The sequence below is a fragment of the Etheostoma spectabile genome, chromosome 24 (assembly GCF_008692095.1).
Source record: "Etheostoma spectabile isolate EspeVRDwgs_2016 chromosome 24, UIUC_Espe_1.0, whole genome shotgun sequence".
Classification (NCBI taxonomy): Eukaryota; Metazoa; Chordata; class Actinopteri; order Perciformes; family Percidae; genus Etheostoma; species Etheostoma spectabile.
Genome location: NC_045756.1, coordinates 7,771,322 through 7,781,460, shown reverse-complemented (window position 1 = coordinate 7,781,460; position 10,139 = coordinate 7,771,322). Strand labels below are relative to the sequence as shown.

Sequence of the window (10,139 nt, the reverse complement as noted above, 5' to 3'; positions counted from 1 at the left end):
GGACACCACACCACACACAAACACAAAACGTAAAGACAGACAGACCCACACGTAAAGACGAACGGACGTACACGTAAAGACAGACGGACGACACGTAAAGACAGAGGGACCGTACACGTAAAGACAGACCCACACACACGTACACAAAGTCAGACCCCCACACACGTAAAGTCAACCCACAACACACACACACACACACAGAAAGACGAAGCCAGCCACACACAGACAGACAGACACAGACCCAGACGCACACACACAGTCAGACAGACAGTCAGACAGACACACACACACACACACACATACAGACCCCACACACAACAGACAGAGACAGACAGACAGACAGACAGACAAGACGATACTATCCAGTACAAATGCATTTCTCTTCCTCAGCCAGCAGAAGCTTTCTGTACCACTCTTCTTCTTCTGCTTTTTTCATTAATTGGCTCTGCGATCTCCAGCTGGGACCTCATGGAGCTCTCTGTCCTCTCCCACTCCCTGCTCCTTTTCCTGCTGAGTCAGCTTGAGGCTTTCTGTGGCCTGAAGGAGGGATGACTTGTCCTCTTTCCACTCGTTGAGATGACTCTCCAGCTGATGTTCAAACTTTTTCTCAATAGCAGCCATGAGGTTTTTTGTTTTCTGGTCTACCCACCCACTGGGCTCTATGGGAAGCCAGGGATCCTTCAAGTACCTCCTTTGCTTCCTCCTCATGTTTGGAGAGCTTCCTCCATCTTGCTCAATTTACCCTTCATCTGAGCTTGAGCCCGCTCCATCTCCAGACACTCTCCATTCAAAACTCCACGTTTGTGGTCTCACTTACCTTGAACATCTGCCTCTCTTTACAAAGCTCCATCTTCTGAGTCTCCTTCCTTTTCCAGGGCCTTCTTCTCTCCCTTCATCTGCTCCATTTTGACCTTCAGGTCTTCGTAATGAATACTGCAGGTCTAATTCTTTTGGGCTTTTCGCAGCCTGTTGCTGTTTTTGACCATCTGGGATTTCAGATGCTCCGTTTCCCGGGGTGGGGAGGGGACATGTTGAACCAGAGCCTGATCGAGCTGGGCTCTATGGAAGCCTGGATCTTTCCATCTCTCCTGGCCTTCTCTTCCTGTTTCGGAGAGCTCCTCCATCTTGCTCAATTTTGCCTTCAGCTCCTGAGCTTGAGCCCGCTCCATCTCCAGATAGCTCTCCAACTCTAACTCCACGTTGGTGGGCTACTTACCTTGAGGACCTGCCTTTCTTTACCACACTCCATCTTCTGAGTCTTCACTTCCTTGGTGAGGGCCTCCTCTCTCCCTTCTCTGCTCCAATTCGACTTTCAGGTCTGTGAGTAATGAAGGTCTGAAGGTCCAGATCTTTTTGGGCTTTTCGCACCTGTTGCTGGTTTTGACCACTGAGATTTCAGATGCTCTGTTTCCCTGGGTGGGGAGGGGACACGTTGAGCCAGCTGAACTTTCAAGTCACGCATCTCCCTCTGCATCAGCTCTTTCTCATGGCTCCAACTGCTGCCCTCTCTCTGCTGTTGGAGCTGATCCACGAGCTCGGCCAGCAGGTCCTCTCTGATGATCAGATGAACTCTCCCCTCAGATTCACATTGGGTGAGCGTCGCCTCGCTGTCCTTCAGCTCCAACCGTACATGTTCTTCAAGGTAACTGAGGTAGAAATTCAGTTGGGGTTCAGTCTCTCCAGAGTTGAATTCCATGTTTTCCAGTGTTTCTTTCTCTGTTGCAATGTGCACCTTTGGATTGTCACAGTCAAAGTGTCAAGTGAATTTGTGTAAGAACTCAAGTTGGGTTCTAGTATTCACAGTGTGTCGTCATGACAACAACAACAGGTATTCTTATGTTTAAATCCAAATGGTTATTGATTCTATTCCATTATATCTTTAATTATGTTGTTGCTATGGGACACAAGTTTGCTTATGTTTGAATACAGTAAGAATGTAATGATTTCTGTTGAGTCCTAAAATATGGCAGAAAGAACACTTAAAAAATAATAAAACCATCCAGCCGGTCCCGTACGTACCTGAAACCGGTGATAACAGCACCGCTCTTTCACACACAGTTTAACAACAAAAATCTAAGTGAACATTACTAGCTACGTAGCTAGTAGCCCTCTGTAAGGTTGAGGATGGCCTCATATAATATTTACAACTGCTCTATTAGATACTATATGTCTTAGGCACACGAAATACATCTCTTAAATGAATATAGGCTATTTTTCGGCAGGTGCCTGTGCATTGTCAATGTCTTCTGGTTAAAATGGAGCTACAGGTTGTTGTTACTGTCTCAGATTTTGATCAAACCTTGTATATATCAAGATATGTCCCAAACCAAGGCCTGTGACATATTTCTGTTCAAAAGGTTAGAAAGCAAGCAAAGTCTACTTGGACAGGGATACATTTTGAAATAAAACTTATGTTTTGCTTAAATATCTGATCCTTCTGCTATTACCAAACACATTTTTTTAGCTTTTCATAGCTTATGTTCTTTTAATGTGACAAAAACACAAAATATATTTTGATTATATATTGGTATCATTTACGGTGGTGTAAGTGCTGGAAAAAGCTTTAAAATGGACCTTGAAAGTGCTTGAATTTGAACTTGGAAAAGTGTACAAACCCTGAACAGGTTGATACTGGTTTTCAAAATGAGAGGTTTCGAGTTCCAATCCCCTACACATCACTCACCAACCCTTTCTTCACCATTAGGCTGTTAATTGGTCATAATCATATGAGGAGCATGAACTTTCGGCACTACTGCTGAAGAACCCTGATTTTTCCAATTTCTCCTTATAATACTCGCCCTGACCAATGCTGCAGAGCAGCCAGAATTAGTTTTGCTTTGGCTGAATTTATTTGTCTGTATGGGTGCCGTCCCTTTTCTAGAGTCTCTGAGTTCGGCCCTCAGCCAGACGCCGCTGGCTCCTCCACCCTCCGCAGGCCGATTCAGCCTCTTGTGTCCACCTAACCGGGCAGCACTCCGCCAGCCTCACCGCAAACCTGCGCCGAGTCCTGACGTCAAAAGCCTGCTCATCCTAGACCACGCCAGCATCTTCCTTGACTCTTACCATGAGTACGTGGTCGCCCATCATGATCGTTTCAGTAGTTATCGGTCTTTAAGTCCCGTGATATGGTCCTCTTTGGATGCTTTTTTATAGATCTTAGGGTCCCCTTACACTGTATTTGAAGCTCTTTATATAGACCTTAGTGGTCCTAATACTGTATCGGAAGTCTCTTTTATATATACCTTAGTGGTGCCCTAATACTGTATCGGAAGTCCTTTTATATAGACCTTAGTGGTCCCTAAACTGTACTGAAGTATTTTATAAGACCAGTGGTCCAAATACTGTATCGAAGTCTCTTTTAATAGACCTTAGTGGTCCCTAATACTGTATCTGAAGTCTTATTTATATAAACCTTAGTGGTCCCCTAATACTGTATCTGAAGTCTCTTTTATATAGACCTTAGTGGTCCCCAATACTGTATCTGAAGTCGTTTTATATAGGCCTTAGTGGGGGGCCATAGGCAGGCTGGGGAGCTCCTAATAATGTTAAAAAACCTCATAAAGGAATTTTCATGCCATGGGCCTTTAAAACATATGTTCAATTGATAAAACAGATTTCTGCCAATAATGCACATCCACGTCTCTTTAAAGGTACTGCAGCGCTGTGGGCAACTTCCAGGTGATGGGAGGTTTCCAGACCCTGACCAAACCCTCACTGTGACACACACACACACACACACACACACACACACCCCCCAGGATAGGGATTTTGAGACTTGAACTTGAGTCACATTTTATGCCTTTTTTAAGAATCTGAACAGACTTTAGAAAGACTAAAGTGCGACACCATCTCACATCAGACAATCTGTCATGATGTCAGTTTTGAGTTATTAGTCTCTGACTATAAGATGTTACTACCAGGACTTAAAACTACGGTAACATCAAACACAATTGAGACGACAGGATTGCGCCCCAACTCTAGCAAGACTCTCGGGATTTCATTCCGATATTGTAATTTAATAAAGTAAGGTAAGGTCGGCATAAGTCGCACACAGAGTGATTTCAGACTTGCCTTGAGACTTGTGAACAATCTTTATTTTTTAAAATGTCTGATAACCTGACCGTAACCTATAACCTACTCTGCTTACGCAACACTAGAGTTGGATCTTTTGGATTTTTACGAATCCGATGCCGAACCGTACTTTAAAAAAAATTGGGATTCCTAAACCGATTCTTGAAAAATGACATCAAAGAAGGTTCTTTTATAGTTTTTTTATTTTGAAAATTATTTATATTTAACAATAATTACGTTTTAAAGTACATCAATATATAATAAGTAAACCTAAGTCACCTAACACACACCTACAATCAGAAAATATGGCATTTTAAAGTAGCTAACATTTACGTAGCAAGCTAACGGTAGACTACAGAGAAAGTCTTTCTTTTTCCATCCGTTTTGGCGCATTAAGTGGAACCGAAATTTGCGTTCTAATCCGGTCCCATTCCTGCCGGTTACGCAGGAACCGGTTCCATTGTGGAACCGGGTTTCCGTACCCAACCCACTAACATGTAATATGAACGTATCTGCTGCGTGCGTCCACACGCGAGAGTTTGACCGGTATTGTTTGTATCTGTTATTTCTGAATTTAAAAAAAATAGTAAATTTAAAAACTGTGATGTCATCAGAAGCTTTGGCTTAAAAAGTTTAGACAACAAGGCCCAAACAAAAAGCCCTGAATGCAAAATATGTGACTCTAGACTTAAGACTTGGACTCTGCTCAGACTTGAAACTTTGACGCTAGCTCAGAGACATTATCTCTACCCAGAGACTTATAATTTGACTTGGACTCTAGTTTACAGACGTTGAGACTTGTGTTGGACTCTAACTCAGAGACTGTAACACAAACACACACACACACAGTTTCTAAAAACACTGCTTTGATAAGGTGCTGTAACACATATCCCAGTGATGTTGCCATTGATTGGTGGGACACATACGATTTCACATGACTCTAAATGCTGGAGACACAACTAACTCGTGCTAATTGTCTTTAAAGAGATTTCTTTGGGAAGAATCCCGAGCTGCTTAAAAAGGCTGTCGGATGCAGCGAGGAGAACCCTACCATGGCCGACTCCTGGTGCGCTCTCTTCCTCCCAACACACCACCTTCACGAATACGGCCGGCTGCTGCTCAAACTGGCCACCTGCTTTGAAGTGTGGGTGAAGCACAACCTATGGCAATGCAACCTTTGTAGTTTTGGGTTTTGAAGATTAGTAAGTATTTTATCTTTGCGCGGTATAACAGGATGTTTCTATAAACAGAAACTTGGGAATGTTAACCTCGGAAAAATACAATTTCAAAAGAACGCCTTAAAAAAAGCATTAAAAGCATTAAAGTCAGGAAAAAAAATATTAAATGGCATAAATCTACAGAATCTAACTCTTATTTAGAAAATCCCAATGCATTTTTTCACGCTAAATATGTGTGTGGTGTTTGTTTTAGTGCTCCAATGAACCAGGTGCTGCAGGACAGCTGCTCTAAGTTCGAATCTTGACCCAACTGCTGAAGAGAAAAAGGAAAGATGCTGACTACACCTGTCATTTCTGGAAGAGCTTCCCTGGCAAAATGACGTATTAACTTGTGTGTGTGTCTGTCTGTCTGTCAGTCTGCGTGTCTGTCAGTCTGCGTGTGCGTGTGTCTGTCTCTAGTCGTGTCTATTGATTCTCGAGTGTCACATGATGTCACCTTCTAGCTGAATGGTGTCCCTGTGTGTTTGTCAGGACTCTCTCCGGAAGCCTCACCGCCGCTCATCTGCGAGAGCAGCAACAAAGCTCTGACGCTGCAGAACGCCGGGAGGTTCTCCGTCAACTGGTTCATCGTGTTCAACGACGCTTTGGTCCACGCACAGGTCAGCTTCAGCACCACACCACACACACACACACACACACACACACACACACACACACACACTTTTCATTAGGTGTATCGGTCAATATTTCAGACTCATCAGTAACTTGGTGTGTGTGTTTCAAGCGTTTGTGTGTGCTTGCCTCCTGCTTCAGGGCGTGGCGCCTTGTAAAAATCTTGTAAGTATGCTGGCAAAAGCAATGTTAGGACTCTGTTCCCTGTCCCCAATCCCTTTGTGTGTGCGTGTGTGGTGTGTGTGTGTGTGTGTGTGTGTGTGTGTGTGGTGTGTGTGTGTGTGTGTGTGTTTGGTGTGTGGTGTGTTGTGTGTGTGTGTTGTGTGTGTTGTGTGTGTGTGTTGTTGTGTGTGTGTGTGTGTTGTGTGTGTGTGTGTGTGTGTGTGGTGTGTGTGTGGTGTGTGGGTGTGTGGTGTGTGAGAGAGAGGTGAGAGATAGGCTTAGGGCTCTGTATCATAGGATTCAGCTCCTAAACACATCGGAAACATACACCTGTCCACCTATAAAACTGGTGAAGTCATGTGTGGGGTTTAATTGGGCACCAACATATAAGCGTGGCTATTTTTTTCAATTTTTTGGGCTTTTCCGCCTTTATAATTTGCGTCAAGACAGTTAGGAAGAAAGGGCATGCAGGAAATCGTCACAGGTCGGATTCGAACCCTGGAACTCTGCGTTGAGCATAAACCTCTAATACATGTGCGCCGGCTCTACCCACTGAGCCAACTATAACTTTGTTGCTAGAACATCCCTCATGAGCATAACTTTGGACTACAGGAAATCTACTTGGAAACTTATATTTGCTTCATTTGAATCAAATAATGCTTTTTGCACAGAATTACATTTTAAACTAGCTCCGAAAACCCTAATGGGCCTATTGTAGGTGCTTAATGACTATATATTGTATATTTGGAAATATTATTATTATATGTCCAGTGATACCCAGCCCTATCCCGACCTCCGCCCTCTCTGTCTGCTCTACACCCGGCAGAGACTGCATGGAAGGATGAACCGACTGTAACCAAGGCTAAATGGGCTTTAAATGCACTTTAGTTTTAGTCTCATCCATACATTTCTTTTACCACACTTACCTTACCATACGACCAAACCACCTCAACTGACTATTTACGATTTGAAAACCTTCCATGTTCAGCCCTAATTGCAACCAATCCAAATTGAAATATATAAACCTGTGAAGGGAGTTCCTTCATGCATCTTTCTAAGAGTATTTCTTTACCCGTTGAAGCCTTGGGTTTTACTGTTGGTTCATGTGTAATTTAAAGGCGCTCTAAGCATGTCCCGCGTGTTTTAAGCTACAACATTTTTTGTCACATACAGCAAACATCTCCTCACTATCTGCTAGCTGCCTGTCCCCTGAACACACTAATTGATCTTTCGAGGATATTCACTTCAGCAGAAATACCCTCTGCCCTTTCAAAAAGTACCAACAGTTTCTGGTTCACGTCTCAAAAGCAATTTTCTGTCCTTCTCTCTCTCTCCCTCCTCTGTTGTGTCTCCTTTTCCTGCTTTTCTATTTGCATTTCTGTCCGCTAAACCACCCCACCCCCCACCTTTTATTCTCTTCTAGCTAGTCTGCACCAGTTTCATTTTTTCATTGTTTGAAAAATGAAATGTCAGGGCTGTGTTTAAAAAATATCAAGTTGGTGTGTTTTGAATTCCAGTCATGGTGTGTGTCCACTGTTGCCGTTGTTTCAACGCTTCCCGTTCATTTCTATGGAAGCAGCCGTGCAATGCATTCCAGTTGCGTTGCGGGGACTTTGGAGAAGCGGGGCGTCGACTCACCCCGCTCCTAATTTGCACAACGTTAAATCCAGGCAACTTTTATGCAAATGTGGTGAGGCCGGCTCGGCTCGACGCCTCTCAACAGCTGATGAACATCTTTTAAACTGCCTTCATGTCTGATAATCAAAACGTCATGGAGAAAATCAGCGGGATTTTTACTCCCAGAACAACACAGACAAAGACCATGCATGCTTACTTCCTCTTTTAAAACAGTGCAATATGTTGTCTTGCATGATTGACCCCCGGCATCCGTCCGTCTAATCTTAAACCAAATGCATCATTGTAAATGTCTTCAAGTCTGCCTGAAACGTTCAGTGGTAACAATGTAGGGTAATTACCCAATTGCCTGGAAGTATCGAGTATTTTAAAATCTCGTCATTCAGTACCTAAGGAGTAAATCTCATGAGTCAGTGAGCCAATCAGCACGCAGCATGCTTCTACAAGATCTAATAATGGCTGTGATTGGCTGTCTAACGTTACACGTCATAGAGACACTCAGGAAAAGCTCTACACAGAGACGCCTCTTGTAGCAGGAGATGAAAGAAAATGAAAGATTTGTGCTGTAATGTGTAATGTTGTCATTTCTTTTTGTTTGATAAAATTAGTACCAATTTTTAGAACCGGTATCCAAGTCACGGTACTGGAATTGGTACTGGTATCGAAAGCCTTAGTCTGGACTTCCTTTACTTCTTTTTTCCCTTTTCTTCCATTCGTGTGTGTGTGTGTGTGTGTGTCTGTGTGTGTGTGTGTGTGTGTGTGGCTGGCTCTGTCTGTGTGGGTCTGTCTGTCTGTCTGTCTGTCTGTATGTGTGCGTGGGTGGGTGGGTCGGTCTGTCTATCTATCTGCGCAAGGGTGTGTGTGTGTGTGCAAGGGTATGTGTGTGTCTGTGTGCGTGCATGTCTGTCAGTCTGTCTCTGTGTGTGTGTATGTATGTGTGTGTGTGTGTGTGTGTATGTGTGTGTGTATGTGTGTGTGTGTGTGCGCGCGTATACTCGCAGGGCGTGCGATGCGTCAGTGCAGTAGTGTTGGAGTTGTAGAGCTTGTAGTTAGTGTGTGCTACATGCTGCATGCTACATGCTGCATGCTGCATGCTACATGCTACATGCTGCATGCTACATGCTGCTTCTGCTCGCCACTCTCTGCTTCCAGCTACTGCCACCGGACAGCCCTTTGTTTTCAGGGGCAGAAAGAGGAGCCGAGTGTGTAAGCCTCCTCCGCCGGTACATAGCCTCTCCACTGCCTAGACCTCGTACACGCCTCCCCGTGGCACACATGGTAACTGGTCCCTTGTGGGTCCAGGCTAAGTTGTACAGGATCTCGGAGCAGCAGTGGGCCCCAGAGACGTGGCATGCAGGCCCATTGGTGAGTAGAAACGCCCTCATGCCCGTCAACCACTGTCCCAGTTATGGGTAAATAGCCCCAGGAAGACCCCACAGCGGTGCAGGTGGAAGATGTTGGCGTGAGAACTACAAACGGCTGGGAAGGAGGGAAGAAGGCAACCCCACAGCCACGTGGGTTAACTCAGGAGGGTACAGTGGCTAGGGGAAGGAACCCTGTGACGATGTGAGAAAACTGAAACTATTCCTATATAATAACTACTGCATACACAAAAACACTAGCTCTAAAAATGATGTCATGTTTGTTGGTGTGCTGGCCCTGGGCCGTCTACTGTGTACTGTGGTCGTCTGTTAACTGCAGGTGTAGCGGAGGCGATGATGAGACGACTGTGATCACCTGGCCGGTCCTCCCGACTATTCAACCCCCCCTGCCCCGAGACAAGGAGGCCGCATTCTCCGATGGCGCACCAACATGTTTTCTCTCTCGTTGTTAAATAATGACAAACAGAGCTCAGACAACATGCAGCTCACATTCTCCATTACATCCATCCACCTTCATTCATCACTGATACTCACAATCACACCTCATCGTGCTCTTGTTCGCATCATTATTTAATAAATGTCACTTTATTATTGTTACATTGCTGTGCTCCTTTAATTAATCCTAGTGAGTTGCTGTTGAGGTAATTTGGTTTAGTTGAGCTAGTCTATTGTTGTTGAAATGTTAAGATGCATTACAGTCATGTGTAATATAGTTTGATGCATTTAGAAGAAATGCTTTAGAATATACACTGGTTATTGTCAAATCAGCTACAAACTTGAATTATTTGGTCAATATCAATAATCATTTTAATTCTTTGTTTTGGGAATAATCAATAAATCCTATGATTTTAATCAGGATGCCTACACCTTTTCCAAGGTCAAAATCAAGCACTTTTCAAGCACTTTCAAGGTCCATTTTAAAGCTTTTTCCAGCACCTTACACCACCGTAAATAACATACCAATACATAGTCAAAATGATTATTTGGTGTTTTTATCACATTAAAAGATATAAAGCTATGAACAGCCAAAATTGTGTTT

At 43.9% G+C, this 10,139-nt stretch overlaps 1 protein-coding gene and 1 long non-coding RNA gene across 6 annotated transcripts in view; one reads left to right on the top strand and one right to left on the bottom strand.

Annotated features, from left to right (window-relative positions):
• Positions 1–10,139, bottom strand: part of als2b (alsin Rho guanine nucleotide exchange factor ALS2 b) — a 90,412-nt gene that overhangs the window by 32,629 nt on the left and 47,644 nt on the right. The window lies entirely within an intron of this gene.
• Positions 2,997–5,091, top strand: LOC116674083 (uncharacterized). Its single transcript, XR_004327958.1, has 3 exons — positions 2,997–3,068; positions 3,651–3,716; positions 5,057–5,091. It is a non-coding gene; the product is annotated as an uncharacterized LOC116674083 (long non-coding RNA).